General features: G+C 43.8%; 1 pseudogene; it reads left to right on the top strand.

The window, feature by feature from the left end:
- The first annotated feature begins 2,479 nt into the window (after positions 1 to 2,479).
- Positions 2,480 to 5,991, top strand: LOC107299904 (annotated as a pseudogene).
- The last annotated feature ends 2,423 nt before the right edge of the window (positions 5,992 to 8,414 follow it).

Below are 8,414 nucleotides of genomic sequence, written 5' to 3'. Positions count from 1 at the left end.
TGGTCATGTGGTAGTTTTCAGTCTGTTTTTAAGATTGTTGGTGGACTTTTAGGGATTTCAAGGAGAAAACAAGTCCCTTGAGTTTTACGAAGGGCCTTTGTACCTGTTGTTCCCATTAGCCTCTTCTCCCAAATCAAGCAAAATTTCCTTGTGGCTTCAGGCCTTTTGGTTGCTACTTTAAACCCTATAATTGCCCCCTTCCCCATGTTAAGCCCGCCCACTCTGAAGATGTCACCAGCCTTGCCACTTGTGGTCCTTAAAACAAAACAAAAACTCCACCACACTCCCTTTTTAAGGAAGTCCAACTTTTTGGCCACAACAAACTGGCCCCTCTGCCCTAGAAAGGAAGTGGACATCAGTTCATAGATTTTGGCATTCAGCATGTTATTTTAGATACAAAATAGAAAACTTAGAGCAGTGTTTCTCAACTTTGGCAAGTTTAAGTTGGGTGGACGTCAGCGTGGCTGGGTGGGAGCTGAAGTCCATCCATCTTAAGCTTGCCAAGGTTGAGAAACACCGCCTCACTGTGATTTCTGTGCATTTACCTCAGTTAATTCCCTAATGGGCAATGGCTGTTTATTGTGCATCGTATGAATATTCACGTTTAATCTTCCTTTTCAAAACACCCCTCCCTGTTCATTTGGAGGATGTCCATAGGTGAAGATAAGAAGGAGTGGTTAATGTTCTGTCACTTAATCAAATTAAACCCAAGGCAGCTTACGGCAGAATGTTAACTATTTCTGAGTAGTCCTCATTATAAGCACTCTCTTATAAAAAGTGTAAGCCATCATAATGAGTTGGAATTTCAGATGGCGCAAAACTCTGTTGGGTGTGCCAGGGCAGATTCACACAGATTAAACATATTTGTTTATCCGGAGGTTCAGTTAAACCAGGGGTAGGCCACCTTGGCTCTTTTATGACTCGTGGACTTCAACTCCCAGAATTCCTGAGCCAGCCTGGCTCAGCTTGGAAACCTCTCCCTTTCCCCTCAGCATGGCTGGCTCAGGAATTCTGGGAGTTGAAGTCCACGAGTCATAAAAGAGCCAAGGTTGCCTACCCCTGAGTTAAACTGATGTTGCTGTGTCTTTTGATTTGAAACCAGTCCTGTGCTCTACAGGTAGTCCTCAACTTAGGACCGCAGTTGAGTGGCCACAGAGTGAATCTGGCTTCCCCATTGATTTTGTCTGTCAGAAGGCCACATAAGGTGGTCACACGACCCTGGGACACTGCAACCATCATAAATGCATGCCAGTTGCAAGCGTCTGAATTTTGACCACGTGACCAGGGGGATGCTGCAATAGTCGGAAATGTGAAAAATGGTCATAAATCACTTTTTTCAGTGCCGATGTAATTTTGAACTAAATGAATAGTTGTAAGCCAGGGACTACCTTTGCAATAGTTCTCAAGCTTTATGAGTACAGAAGCATTCTTCTGAGCATTTTCTTTTACATTAAATTACAGATAGTCCTCAAAGTCACGACCTATCTGAAAAAGGGGAGTTATTGCCCAATTCCAAAGTCCCAAGAGTTGGGCTCACCCACAATCACAATCGCTTTTGGGGCACTCGTCAACACGAACACATTTACAGCTGTTTGTTGCATTTCAGTCACAGGATCTCTATTTATAGAACATAGAATAATAGAGTTGGAAGGGACCTTGGAGGTCTTGTAGTCCAACCCCCTACTTGAGCAGGAGACCCTATATAATTTCAGACAAATGATTGTCCAGTCTCTTTTTGAAAGCCTTCAGTGGTGGAGCACCCACAACTTCTGAAGGCAAGTTATTCCATTGGTTAATTGCTCTCACTGTTGGGAAATTTCTCCTTAATTCCAGGTTGCTTCTCTCCTTGGTTAGATTCCAACCATTGCTTCTTGTCTTGCCTTCTGGTGCTTTGGAAAATAGTGTGACCCCCTTATCTTTATAGGAGCTCCTCAAATATTGGAACAGTGCTATCATGTCCCCCCCATTTCTTCTTTTCATTAGACTAGACAAACCCAATTCCTGTAACCGTTCTTCATCCATTTTAGCCTCCAGCCCCCTAATAATTTATTGTTGCTCTTTGCACTCTTTCCAAAGTCTCAATATCTTTTTTGTATTGTGGTGTTCAAAATCATGCCATAGTGGGTTCACTTAACGACTGCCATATTCGTTTTATGACTACTGCAAAAAGGACATAAAATCAGGTTAGTCCCATGACCAACCCATTTTATAACCATTGCAGCATACCGCCATAATGGGCAAAGTCCATTACGGTCATATGTCGAGGCTTACCTGTATTGTTTTAATCGTGTTTAAATTTTGGAGAATTGCCAATTATTCCCAACTTTTAATTTATTTTCAAATGTTGAAAAATCCATTGAAACAGGAGGGAGAAGAAAACTGGTACCTGGGGATGTTGAGGTATTGGGTACTAAGTAATTTCTAAAGCAAGTGAAATCCTGATATAACATTCCTGGAAATTGGCTCTTTTGTTTTCCAGTTTATGGGAGATCTCTGACAGCCACTTTAAGTACCCTATTGTGGAACAATATCTGAAGACAAAGAAGGGCTCCAAGAGCTTAATCATCAAATACATTATTTGCCGTTTGCTAACTTTGATCATTATCCTCTTTGCTTGCCTCTTCCTGGGCTATTATATCAGCCTTTCTTCCTTGACCGATGAGTTTATTTGCAACGTCAAAACTGGGATACTAAAAAATGACACGAACATTCCGGAACGGTTTCAGTGCAAAATGGTTGCCGTTGGTGTCTTCCAGTTGCTGAGTTACATCAATTTCATCGTGTACGTGCTGATCACACCGCTGGTGATCTACGCCTTCTTCGTCCCGCTCAGGCAGAGCTCGGACATCCTGCAGGTCTACGAGCTTCTGCCGACATTTGATGTTCTCAAAGTCAAAGCAAAGCACTACAACGACATGAGCCTCTACCTGCTTTTTCTCGAGGAAAATGTGAGCGAGCTGAAATCTTACAAGTGCCTCAAAGTTCTGGAGAGCCTCAAAGGCAGCGGGGAGAGGTTTGATGCCATGCAGCTCCTCAGGAACCTTGGCTCGATTAAAATGGACGCCGTGGATGCCAAACCAAACACCCCCCACAAGAATAGGAAAAAAGCTGAAGTGGAAATGTCAAATGATGCAGCAGAATTAAAAGGTAACATTATCTCCCTTTGTGTTTATTTTTTTTTCTTTGTTTAGGTAGGTTAGTGATGGCGTGCCTATGACACACACTGCTTTGGTGACACGCCAGCAATAACCAACACCTGAGGCCTAGTGCTGCTGTTCAGGGTGGCTTAGATTGGGGAGAGGAGTTAGAGCAGTGGTTCTCAACCTGTGGGTCGGGACCCCATTTGGGGTCGATCGACCATTTCACAGGGGTCGCCAAGCAAGGCTGTCCGCCATTTTTTTTGTCCGCTATTTTTTTCCCCTTTTCCGGTGGGTGCCTTACCTCCCTTGGGCTGGGCCAGCTGGTGGTCAGCCTGCTCCGTCTCTGCCACTTGCCAGCTATGCCTCGGCCAGCGCAGGGGGCGGAAGCACGCATGCGCGGCGCTCCCGGGCAGGGAAAGTCCTCGACTTACGACCGGTTTAGTCCTCGACTTACGACTGGTTTAGTCCTCGACTTACGTCCGATTGGGGTCGCAGCATTAAAAAGGTTGAGAACCACTGAGTTAGAGAATTGTTTCTCTTTTGCTTCTGGGGAGGGATGAGATGCCAGCAGGGCTCTTCAAACTTGGCCCTTTTATGACTTGTGGACGCTGGCTGAGGAATTCTGGGAGTTGAAGTCCACAAGTCATAAAAGGGCCAAGACCCTTGCTATAATCTATAGACTTACCGGGGTCAAATGTTTGGTATTTTAAAATATCAGCCTTGACATTGGTCTTAGTCACCTATCCTCTTTCTTTCTCAAGTCATACTTATTCCAGGATTGGTATTGCATTTCAGCCTAGACTTAATTCTCTTCAGTCATGCTTTTAGAGCTCTGAAATAAAATAAAAGCAGACTACTCTGTGCTAGTGCTTTAATTAAAAGGATATAACAAGTCTCTTTCTGACCTTCCTACAGATCTGACTGAGCCAAAATTGCCTGATGACACTGAAGAAACAAAGATGGCAAAATTCGCCAGAGACTTCTAGATTCTTCTTGCTGATGGATTCAGCCTGTGCTTAATAGGTGCTGAAAGCCACTTCTAACAGCTGAGGCATAAAGCCATATCTATTATACCACACGATTGCCTTCCCATTGAGTTTACAAGGACTGGGATACAAAGGCAAATGATCGTTTAAAAATATTTGAGTTGTCTGTGTTTACATGTCTACAGTTTACATGAATATTATGCCTAGAGAAACACTGACGAGGTGAACTATGTCAGTTCTGTTAGGGAAGAAAGACTGAAGTAGTGAATTTGAAAGAAAAGCAGTAAAATAAAGAGAATACTTCAGATTGGTTTCATAGATGTGTAGACATCAGTTCCTTATTATCCCCTATCTTCAGCCATAACAGAGTGTCCAGATTGGGTCCCCAAAAAACAAATGGACAGCAATCAACACAACAGTTGACAATATAACAGTGACATTACAAATACCCATCATGTAAGTAAGTCAAATATTGTATCTGTTGGTCTATGCCATTTGAATAAAACTATGGAAGCAGACAAGTTTCTTTACAAGTAGCTCTGTGGATAAAGTGTCTGTTACACCTCTCACTTGTGCCTGTCTGCCATGAGATTGTACAATTCAGAGACGGAGAACTGGTGACTATCTACAAGTGGATAAATACCTGTTATCCTTGTTGATCATGCTGTTGTCAGGAGCTGGAAATGGTACCTCAACAACCTTTGAAATTCCACAGTTTCTATGCAACATGAAATACAATATATTCTGATAATACCACCATTTATAGAACTATCTTAAAGTTTGTAGCTTCAGGATAATGGAACAGAATACCCCCCACATACACTAAAAAAATGTAAATGCTTCCTTGACTCTTGACATTGCCTGTCTGGTTTTTCTACTTCATTGCTGTACTTCACTGCTACTTCAAAATCGTCCAAATATCTATATCCCTTTTTCTAGGAAGCTGCAGTTCTAAGGAGACAGCAATGATAATTCATCATATTATTGCAGTTCAAGGACAAATCGTTAGTGGAAGAATTGCAAACCGAAAAATACATATGTTCTTTATCTCAGTCTCTGCATATCTTCTCGAACCAGGCGTAATCTTGTACTTCTGCATTTCTTCGGTACAAAATCATAGCCACCTGCACATCTGTGCAGAAATATCTACAAGAACTAAGCTTGGAATCATAAACCACATCTTGAACGTAATACAACATAAGAAGGAATACTCACAAGTATCAATTATTGGGAAAGAATCTGTCGTCAAGGCTGCCAATAAATAGAGATTTCAAAGAATTGTGAAGTTTCAAGAAAATATTCTGGAAAAAAAGAGTTACTGGTGGCTCTTCATAATCCTTTCAAATCAGTTGAATTTATAAGAATTGGATGGAAATTCTGACGATAAGATTAAAATCAGCTCTGCTAGTTGTACAGCATTCAGAAGGGTTATTAATTAAAAAATAGAAAATAATAAAGGAAAATACACAAGTGTCTTTGCATTTCCTCTCTTGTATGTAAATGGAAACTGTAAACAGTTTTGCATGGGGAAACAGATTTGATTCCGGTTCTTGTATATTGCTTAAAAAGTCTTAAGGCTGTAGGTGCCTAAAGAGAATCTCGGTTTACATTGGACAGGCAGTGTCAGCAATTGGCCGGATTAACGAAGATAGACTAAAGCTTCAGTTAAGTTATTTTATTTGTTCCTGCACGATGGAGTTATTTTATGTTCATTTTAGCAGAGTAGCTTTGCATGGAATACCTGCAGGATGATAGGCCACGTAGTGTTAAGATGGGAGAAAATTACTTGGGAGTAATACTGTGGTAATCATGAAATAGTGTAACTGTGTAGTATGGCTGTAATAAAATTGTTATTCAATGCTTCATTCTGACTGGCTCAACACAGCTGCTCCTACTGAGTTGTATTGGGATTGTTTTAGAATTATTATGCATAGAAAATTTAGAAAATTCTTATCGCCAAAAAATATTTAAGGAGCTGCGATGATTAGCATTTGGTGTGACAGGGAAGGGTAGAATAAAGCGACTGTCTTTAAGACAGTGGTTCTCAACCTTTTTAATGCCGCGACCCCAACCGGTCATAAGTCGAGGACTAAACCGGTCATAAGTCAAGGACTAAACCGGTCGTAAGTCGAGGACTACCCAACCGGTTGTAAGTCGAGGACTTTCCCTGCCCGGGAGCGCTGTGCATGCGTGGTTCTGCCCCCTGCGCCGGCCGAGGCGTAGCTGGCAAGCGGCAGAGACAGAGCAGGCCGACCACCAGCTGGCCCAGCCCAAGGGAGGTAAGGCACCTGCCGGAAAAGGGGGAAAAAATGGCGGACAAAAAAAATGGCGGACAGCCTTGCTTGGCGACCCCCGTGAAATGGTTGATCGACCCCAAATGGGGTCCCGACCCACAGGTTGAGAACCACTGCTTTAAGAGGTTTGGGGGCTCAGTTCCCCAATCCATGCAACTAGAGAAAAAAAAACATACTTTTTAAGAGGGAGAGGCAGCTTCCTGTAAGGACATTTTCATGGTACCCTTTCTGCCTCCTTGATAAGGTAATGAAACGTCTGCAAGAAAACAACCAAACTCGGAGAGCACCAAGGACCCTTCATTTCAACCCTGAGCTACAAATATTCTCCTTTATTGAAATGCCTTTGTCTGAAACCATTGGCGAACCACAACTAGCAGATAATTTTAAGCCAAATTAATGAACTGACCTTCTGAGGAAGTCTTGTTTCTGCCATGTATCTGCTCACAACCGAGCACAATCAGTACACACAATAGAATCAGATCTCACTTTGTTGCTGAAGTGAGAACAAGTCCTAGGCCAGTGGTGGCGAACCTATGGCACGCGTGCCAGAGGTGGCACTCGGAGCCCTCTCTGGGCACATGCACCATCGTCCCAGCCCCGCCTCCTCCCATGGCCCACTCCTCACCAGCAGCCCCCCCAGAGGATAGTTGCCCCCCGGGCGCAGCCCACACAAAGCAATGCAGCCAAGGACATGGTAGCGGGCAGCGGGGACAAGACTCCGCCCTTGTGCCCCATCATGCGCAGATGATGCTGTGGGGCAAGGGTGGAGGGCATGGCCATGGCGCTGCTGGGCTGCTGGGTGATCTGTGGCGGGCTGTGGAAGTGGTGGGTGGTCCAGTGGGCAGGGCAGAGCAGGGACGGGGGTGGGAGGGCAGTTTTTGGGCACTCCGTCTCTAAAAGGTTCACCATCACTGTCCTAGGCTTCTCAGATGGTAGTGCATGACAGTAGAATTTCCCTATGAAATGGATCAGATAACCACTACCATTGCCATGCTGGACAATGATAGGAGATACAATCCATCCTGTGTTCTATTAAAGAGATTAGAATAAAAATATAAATGTTTCTGTCATTAATATGTTTATTGTATAGTTACTTAATTAGATGTCTTTGAGTTGGCTTTGGCCCTAGTAACTACAGGGTGATGGCAGACAGAGAGCTATCTTGTTGGAATAAGGTCTCCTTCAAAGAAGTTTGATTCTCAGTGATTTTATGCCTATGCCCACATGGTTTTGATCAGAATCAGATTCAGAACAGAGCTGGAGGGGACCTTGGAGGTCTTCTAGTCCAACCCCTGTTCAAATAGGAGACCTTATACCATTTCAGACCAATGGCTGTCTTTTCTTAAAAACCTCTAGTGATGAAACACCCACGTCTAGAGGCAAGCTGTTCCACTGGTTGTCCTCACTGTTAGGAAGTGTCTCCTTAATTCCAGGTTGCTTCTCTCCTTGATTAGTTTCCATCCATCGTTTCTTGTCTTGCCTTCTGGTGCTTTGGAAAATAAGTTGACTTCTGTGTTTTCTTGGGAAGAAATGAAGTGGTTTGCTATTGTTTTTATTTATTTAACACTAACTTATATGCCGCCCTTCTCCCCACGGGACTCAGGGCGGCTCACAGCACATTAAAACAACACAAAAACATTTCCCCTATAAAAGCCAATTAAAACCAAATATTTATAGCTGTGACATTATTAAAATCTTTAAAAAAATTTTCCCTATTTAAAATTCACCCTAGGTCAGTCCCGCTTGCTGAAAAAGCCATGTCTTGGCGCGGCGGAAGGTTAGGAGATCCGGGATTGTCCGGATCTCGGGGGGTAGTTCGTTCCAGAGGGTGGGGGCACCCACAGAGAAGGCCCTCCCCCTGGGGGTCGCCAGCCGACATTGCTTGGCCGACGGCACCCTGAGGAGGCCCGCTCTGTGGGAGCGTACCGGTCTGTGGGAGGGAATCTGTGGCAGAAGGCGGTCTCGGAGATATCCAGGTCCTATGCCATGGAGCG

This window comes from Protobothrops mucrosquamatus, unplaced genomic scaffold, assembly GCF_001527695.2.
Source record: "Protobothrops mucrosquamatus isolate PMUCROS unplaced genomic scaffold, P.Mucros_1.0 scaffold5693, whole genome shotgun sequence".
In the NCBI taxonomy this organism is placed as follows: Eukaryota; Metazoa; Chordata; class Lepidosauria; order Squamata; family Viperidae; genus Protobothrops; species Protobothrops mucrosquamatus.
The sequence above is the reverse complement of the archived record's forward strand: the minus strand, read 5'-3'. Positions and strand labels throughout refer to the sequence as shown.